The sequence below is a fragment of the Helianthus annuus genome, chromosome 2, assembly GCF_002127325.2.
Source record: "Helianthus annuus cultivar XRQ/B chromosome 2, HanXRQr2.0-SUNRISE, whole genome shotgun sequence".
Classification (NCBI taxonomy): Eukaryota; Viridiplantae; Streptophyta; class Magnoliopsida; order Asterales; family Asteraceae; genus Helianthus; species Helianthus annuus.
The window spans coordinates 132,953,660-132,962,309 of NC_035434.2; the positions used below are offsets into that span (position 1 = coordinate 132,953,660).

At 37.9% G+C, this 8,650-nt stretch overlaps 1 long non-coding RNA gene across 1 annotated transcript; it reads left to right on the plus strand.

Annotated features, from left to right (window-relative positions):
* The first annotated feature begins 5,946 nt into the window (after positions 1-5,946).
* Positions 5,947-8,351, plus strand: LOC118486766. Its single transcript, XR_004879805.1, has 2 exons — positions 5,947-7,714; positions 7,789-8,351. It is a non-coding gene; the product is annotated as an uncharacterized LOC118486766 (long non-coding RNA).
* The last annotated feature ends 299 nt before the right edge of the window (positions 8,352-8,650 follow it).

The following is an 8,650-nucleotide window of genomic DNA, read 5'->3' on the forward strand; positions in this document are numbered from 1 at the left end:
GGAAACTTCTGATTGCTCGCACGGAGGATGGAGGAGGTAATCGAGAAATAGTCTCTATTTTTGCTCGATCAACTTCCATTCCTTCGCTTGAGATTTTGTGACCGAGTACTATTCCCTCTGTTACCATGAAATGGCATTTTTCCCAGTTAAGGGCGAGGTTAGTTTCCTCACATCGGGATAGCATTCGTTCAAGATTATCGAGGCATTGGTCATATGAGTCTCCAAAGATGGAAAAGTCATCCATGAAGACTTCCATTGTCTTTTCGATCATATCATGGAAAATGGCGACCATACAACGTTGGAATGTTGCAGGCGCATTACATAGACCGAATGGCATGCGTCGATATGCAAAAGTTCCGTAGGGACATGTGAAAGTTGTTTTCTCTTGGTCTTCTGGTGCTATCGGTATTTGAAAGTAACCTGAAAAACCATCTAAGAAACAATAAAATTTATGACCGGATAATCTTTCTAACATTTGATCAATGAAGGGCAAAGGAAAGTGGTCTTTCCTAGTCGCTTCATTTAATCGCCTATAATCTATACAGACTCTCCATCCTGTGACGGTTCTCGTTGGTATTAATTCATTTTTCTCGTTAGTTATTACCGTCATACCTCCTTTCTTTGGGACTACTTGAACGGGACTTACCCACGGGCTATCGGAGATAGGGTAGATTAGTCCGGCGTCGAGTAGTTTGATGACTTCATTCTTAACCACTTCTTGAACATTGGGGTTCACTCTTTGTTGTGGTTGAATTACCGTCTTGTAGTCATCATTCATTAAAATTTTGTGCGTGCACATGGAAGGGCTTATTCCTTTAATATCTACAAGCTTCCAAGCGATCGCGTTTTTGTGTTTTTTAAGTAGGTTAACTAATTTCTCTTTCTCTATATTACTTAATTTAGATGAAATAATTACGGGTAAACTACCTTCTTTGCCTAGAAAAGCATATTCCAAACCTTTAGGAAGTTCTTTGAGCTCAATGGGTGGGTCTTTAGAAGACACCTTATTTTGTGGCTCATCTAGATCAAGAACCTTAAAAGTTTGTTCTATGGCTATCTCTTCCTCGACAAAGTGGTCCTCTTCGTTGGTTGTATCGGGTGGTTCAGCTTCATCTTCAATTAGGGGGTCATTGTTGCCAAAAGGATATTTCATTGAGCGCTCAAGATCTATGCTCCTTTTGAATGCCCCTAATTGGAGAGGTAGATTGTTAAATTTCCGGTTTTTCAAAGCTCTATGAGTTTGTACAAAAGGTTTTCCCAAGACTAAGGGGGCGTCATCTAGGATGACGAAGTCGGTTGGGATTACCATTTGATTTGTTTGAACCAAAACATCTTCAACTACACCGATTGATTTTATTACTTTCCGATTGGATAGAAAAATGGGTATTTGAAGTGGAGTAAAATCACTAACACTTAATTTTTCAAAAATGTAGTTAGGCATTATGTTAACACAAAGATCCTTATCGATGGTGATATTGCTGATAAATGAATTTTGAAAGAAACATGGAACCGGTGTAATGTTAATTTCAAAAGGATCTTCTTTTATTAGCGAGGTTTGATCATTAGTTAACTTAACACTTACTAAGTCTTTGATTTTAGCACTAGTGTTTAACTCTTTTAAAAACTTAGCATGAGGGATTACTAAACAATGATTTTCGAAAGTAGGTGACAAGAGGTTAATTTCTTCAAAATTAGACTCTTCTTGAATTTTAACATTATCGGACTCACCATTTTCGTTGTTTAACTCATGTGTCGGTTTTTCACTTTCTTGTTCTTCCATTTTTACACTTTCAACTATCTCTACGTTATTATCATTTTTTAGCTCTTCTCTTGCGGGGGATTCCTCTTCCCTTGCGCGAGATTCTTTTATGCAACGTTCGATAGTTTTAATGTGTTCTAATATCCTATTGGTCACTTCGGTGAGATTGAAAGAATTTGGATCCTCAAAGCTTGAATCCGGTTGTTCGATCCTTGGCTCCTCATAATTCTCATATGAAGTAGATGGTTCACACCATTGTTCTTCATTATAAGTATATGATGGATAAGGGTCGAAACTTTGTTCTTCATAGTACTCATATGAGGTGGGTTGTTCACGCCATGGTTCCTCATAATAAGTGTATGAAGGTGGTGGCTCATATCTTGAGTCTTCAAAGTATGAGTATGAAGGCTCATACCTTGGTTCCTCAAAATATGAGTATGAGGGAGGAGGTTCATACCTTTGGTCTTCATAGGATGTGTATGAAGTTGATGGCTCGTACCTGGGCTCCTCATAATGGTTGTATGAATTGGATGGTTGATATGAGTTATTATATTGAACCGAGCGTGTGTTACGACAATTAGTGCAATAATTACCCCTATAATCATCCTCATCATAGGTGTAGTTGTAACCTCTTGAGTATTGATCCATAAGAATCACTCAACAGACCACAACTGAGTCTCGGGACCAGAAAACAAAAAAATAAGACGGAAACAGAGGCTGGACACGGCCCCGTGTTGGGTGAACACGGCCCCGTGTTCAGACTCTGTATCTGGGTATCTAACTAAAAATATGCAGCACGGGGGCGTGTTCAGCGAGCACGTCCCCGAAGTTCAGGCTACTGTAAATGCAAACTAAACTAAAATGCAGAAAAATATGCGCGCGTTTTAAAAAGGTTTTGAAAAACTGATTAGGCCGTCGATTTTAAGCTTTCTTAAAATCCTTGTGTCCCCGGCAGCGGCGCCAAAAACTTGACGTGTGTCGGTGTGTATATAATTTTGATGAGTATTTAAGCCCCTTTTTACACTTTTAGCCAAGTTTTAAATTTATAAAACACGATATTCACTAACACTAAACACACATATGGGCAAGTGCACCAATCGTGGACGTAGTATAGTGTTGGTAAGATACCGAGGTCGTCCAAGGACACAAGAGCTTTTAATACCGGTTTATCCTCAACGTCTAATCAAATCAAAAAGTGAGAAAAATGTTTTAAACTAAGAAAAATAAAAACTAACTAAATGCTGAAAATAAAAATAAAGTAAAAACAGATAGACAAGATGAATCACTTGGATCCGACACGTGTATTAGTATAACCTTTGATTATTTTCGCACTTTTGCACTTGTTTAAGAGATTATCTTAGTTATTGTAGTAGGCCCCTCTTTTGAAGGCGACGTCACCCTCAGCCCAGTAGTTTGAGTCAGCAAGGATACAATCCTAAAGGGTCGGATTATTGAAAGATAATGAATTAAGTTATTAATGCAAATTGTGGTAGGCCCCGCTTTTGGCGGTGACGTTACCCTCGGCTAAGTAGTCTGAGTCAGCAGGGATACAGTCCTAAATAGCCGGGTTATAGTATTAATAGTAGTTAACTTATGAGGGGGTCAAAGAGTTTGGATCCCCGCCATCCAATACCTATGGGCATTGAAGGAGATCCTACTAAATTTGACCCAGGTCCCAAGCAGGACCTCTAAACGCTGAACAAGGGCAAGACCCTTACCAAACCGTTCCCTTAACCCCCGACCAGGTAGCCAACATACCTCCATATAGACCGTGGAGATATGAATGGTGAAAATCTTTTATTTTATATAGACAGTAAAATAATGCCAAGACACCACGGACAAACGATAAGGAAAGATCACCTTCAACATAAGTAACTAGTTATTAAAGTCATTAATACAAAACCAAATAAAAAGTGCAAAAGATTAAAAATAAAAAGTATTATACTAAACACTTGTCTTCACCAAGTGATGTAAGAGACTTAGGCAAACATGGCCTTGATTGTCAAGAACTCTTACGATCAATCTTGGATCCCGAGACGACTCACACACTCTACGATGGACAATGGATGATGGTGGTGGATGATGGTGTTATGGTGGTGGTGGGTGGTGGATGAAGTGTGAGAGAGGTGGTGTGCCAAGGGATGAGAGAGAATGAAGCCAAGCTCCTCTATTTATAGGCTGAACAGAAGGCTGGACACGGCCCCGTGTCCGCTGGACACGGCCCCGTGCCCGTCTGACATTCTCTCACTTCATTAATTGTAATTGCGAATTACAATTAATGCGCCTGCTGTACTTTCACCACGCCCCCGTGCTCGCTGGACACGGCCCCGTGGTGGGCAATGGAAGCTTCTACTGGTTTGTCTTTTCTGCTGCTTCCTGGGCACGCCCCCGTGTTCGCTGGACACGGGGCGTGTTCAGACTCTGTTTCTTCTCCTTTGCCTTGGGAGGTGCCGTTGAGGGTCCGGGCAGTCCACTTTTGTTCCTTTTCTTGTATTTATGGTAGAATTAGTAGTCTTTTTGCTTCTTTTGTGATTTTGAGTTCATTTCATCCTGAAAATACAAAAGGAAGACAAAAACACTCTTTTTCCAACATTAGTACTTAAAAAGGGTTAGTTTTATGCCTTAATTGATGTGATTTATATGTTGCATTTTACACACATCACACCACCACCATAACACCATCATCTATTATCCATCATAGAGTGTGTGAGTCGTCTCGGGATCCAAGATTGATCGTAAGAGTTCTTGACAATCAAATGCCATGTTTGCCTAAGTCTCTTACATCACTTGGTGAAGACAAGTGTTTAGTGTAATACTTTTTATTTTTAATCTTTTGCACTTTTTAATTGGTTTTGTATTAATGACTTTAATTACTAGTTTCTTATGTTGAAGGTGATTCTTCCTTATCGTTTGTCCGTGGTGTCTTGGCATTATTTTACTGTCTATATAAAATAAAAGATTTTCACCATTCATATCTCCACGGTCGATATAGAGGTATGTTGGCTACCTGGTCGGGGGTTAAGGGAACGGTTTGGTAAGAGTTTTGCCATTGTTCAGTGTATAGATCCTGCAAAGGGCCTGGGTCAAATTTAGTAGGACCTCCTTCAATACCCAAAGGTATTGGATGGCGGGGGTCCAAACTCTTTGATCCCCTCATAAGTTAAACTACTATTAAAACTTTAACCCAGCTACTTAGGACTGTATCCCTGCTGACTCAGACTACTTAGCTGAGGGTAACGTCGCCTTCAAAAGAGGGGCCTACCACATTATGCATTAATAACTTAATTAATTATCTTTCAATAATCCGACCCTTTAGGATTGTATCCTTACTGACTCAAACTACTGGGTTGAGGGTAACGTCACCTTCAAAAGAGGGGCCTACTACAATAACTAAGATAATCTCTTAAATAAGTGCAAAAGTGCGAAAATAATCAAAGGTTACACTAACACACGAGTCGGATCCAAGTGATTCATCTTGTCTATCTGTTTTTATTTTTATTTTATTTTCAACATTTTAGTTAGTTTTATTTTCTTAGTTTAAAAATCTTTTTCTAACACTTTGATTTGATTAGACGTTGAGGATAAACCGGTACTAAAAGCTCTTGTGTCTTTGGACGACCTCGGTATCTTACCCACTATACTACGTCCACGATGGGGGCACTGGCCCATATGTGTGTTTAGTGTTAGTAAATATCGTGTTTTATAAATTTAAAACTTGGCTAAAAGTGTAAAAAGGGCTTAAAATAGACATATAATATATATACACACTGACACGCATCAATAAATATGTTTTGAATACTTATGTATTATTGAAAAAAAATATTTTTTATGTTACAGTAACTTTCGGGTCATTGAAATGGCAAGAATCAGCAAGCAGATCAACTTACACGATTTCAATTCGCAACGCACGTGTACGTGACATTTAATGCCATATTAGCAAAATACTAATATTTTGAGCATAAAAATAATTATTTTAATTTATAAACTAATTTGTATTGAAATTTAAGCGAGAAAACGAGAATTCTGACGCAAGAACAAGCTGAAACAGAGTCGTGTGCAGACAATGGTGGGCTGAAGAAGGATGGGCTTGGCTGATGGGCTTCAAACCCACTCCACCAAACCCTGGGTATATAAATCCCTATATACTTCCACCTCCTTCATTATTCACAAACACTTTCTCTCTCCACCTCCCTTCTCTCTAACATATCTCTACATTATCTCTCTAGAACACAAGATCCGTCGACCAGAATCCAGCCACCACACGGTGGAGCCGTGGCGGCGGCTGCCGACCACGGCGGCACGTACCGACGGTGGTTTTTCGGTGAACCTTTCAGCGACCGTTTCTGGCCAATGGTACACTTTTTCTACTAATTTTAACCTTCCGAACACCATGGTGAGGTCCATTTTCTCTAATTCAGAGCGGTTTGAGCCGTAGAGCAACTCTGAAGAGAATTTCGGCCAAATTCTGTCAAGTTTGTTTTCAAGTTTTCTCTTCATGCATGTCAAGATCTTGCTTTGAAGGATGTTGGTATTGCTTATCCAAACTATGTCAAGATCTTGCTTTTAGAAGTCTCCAACTTATTTATAGTTAACTTCAACATGTACATCATACCTCATTATATGGTACATCGTACCGAGGCGATCCGAAATGAGTCTACCACTGCTCGTACCGAATTTTAGAGACCTAGCGAATTGCGATCCCGTTTCACATTCCTGTACCGGAGCGTACCACGAACCATGCGACTATGATTTGGAGGACATACTGGTTACCTTGGGAGAGTTGCTGCCGCCAAACTACCACTTTGCATCTACTGGTACATCCTTGGTTGAGGAATCCGACTTTTTTGTTTAGGGATTATTACATATATACCCCTCCTAAGTGCCTTTATTACATATTTACCCAACCTACAAAATCAATTACACATTTCCCTTTTATTAAGAAATTACCCATTTACCTTTTTGTAATTCCTTTTTTTATATAATTCTACATGGGTCAAACTTGTTAGGCTAAACACACATGAGATAACCTAACTGTTTCTTTCATTTTCACTGTTTCGTGGCCTTTAGTTCACCTTCATTTTGTTCAATAGCAATTGACTATCAAATTAACTCTTTTCACTTTCCCTCTTGATATTTAAACACAATCAAGCCAGGTTGATGCTGCTCAATTTCTTCTTTTCATTTTCTTCTGCCAAATCTTTTTTCCGATGATCTAGTTACAATCTCTATTTTTACTACGAATTTTAATTTCTTATAGAATACATATTATGATATTAATATTAATGTGATATTATATACTGTAGGGTTATAAATTGAACTTAAAAATATATAAACTGTATGTTTATAAATTTTTATAGTTCTATAAATAAATTTCATTATTTTCAACATATAAACCTTTGCAAATGAGGATATTCCAAATGGATTGGACATAGGTTGTACTTTAATATATATTTCACGTAATCAGCATGAGATATTATGGTATGGATTTAGAACAACTAGTTAAGAAATTAGGGAAATTTGTAATTGATAGTATTAGAAATGAGAAATATGTAAATGGTCATTCAACAAGGTCATTAAGGGTAAAATAGTAATTCAATAAAATAATTTTAATGAAAAGGAGAAATATATAATACGCATGGTTTAGGAAGGGGAAATATGTAATATACATGATTTAGGAAAGGGAAATTTGTAATTGGATTTTGTAATTGGGTAAATATGTAATAAGCTCACTTATAAAGGGGAAATATGTAAAATACCCTTTTGTTTATACAAGTGTAAACGAGAAAAGAGCTACAGAAAGTGGCCCGCACAAACTTTTTCAAAAATTAGAGGGACTAGTAGAAGAAGCGGAAAAGGGAGGAGAGCTAGGAAAGAACAAAGGGGATGTGGTGGTGGTTGATTCAACCAAAGAAGTTCTAGGACAGTTGGAATATACGAGAACAGAGAATTTGAAAGGTAAAAAATGATATCCATTCTTCGAATTTCTATACTAATACTAAAAAAATTGATTTTTTTTTAATTTGTTATAGCTCTTGAAAATGTTTCTAAGGGGACTTGTCAATGAAATGCATACCGATAAACAAGGGAAAGGGAGCCAAGACAACAAGGGAAATGTTCCTATTTACGGCAATCCATGGAGAAACGAAAAGAAAATTCACACTTCGTGTGAGTCCGTCCATCAAGGACCTTCAGCGTATGGTGTCTGAGAGGTTTAACCTCAGCTCAAAGTCCTTCACCATCGAGTACCATGATCCATTCAATGAAAACGAATATCTAGCGTTATCTGTTGAAGATGAGTTTAATGATTGTTTAAATACAAGCAAAACAGATGGAAACTCGATTTGTATTGTTGTAAAATCAGAACAACAAGCTGTTTTGGAAGGAGGAGGCGAACTGAGTGGGTCCAGGGCTGTCTTGACAGGAGGAGGTCAACCAAGTGGGTCCATTAATCCTGAAGAGTGAAGGTTTGACTTGGTGGTTATTTTTTATGTGAATGAATTTTTGATGTGAACAAAACTTTTGATGTGTGAGATGGTAGGTAGTAACTGACTTGCATTGTGGTGATGATATATGAAATTAGCTTTTGTGATTATGATTCCTTCGTCTACAACTTTTACCTGTTGCCTTGATCTTATCATTTTGTTTTGTTATACTTGGTCTTTACCATATAAAAACCGACTTCACTTTGAAAAATATAAAACAAAACCAATGTTTTAGCCAGATCATCCTCTTTTAACAATATCCCCTCCCAAGAGTTTTTAAAACTTAATGACTTTGGGAGTTTTATACCCAAATAGAGTTAGTCTTGCTCCTCTTGACAACCGATTTTTACCGTGGTGAATTATTAAGATTGTAGAGACAATACAAAGTGAATCTTTTGACAAAAGAAAA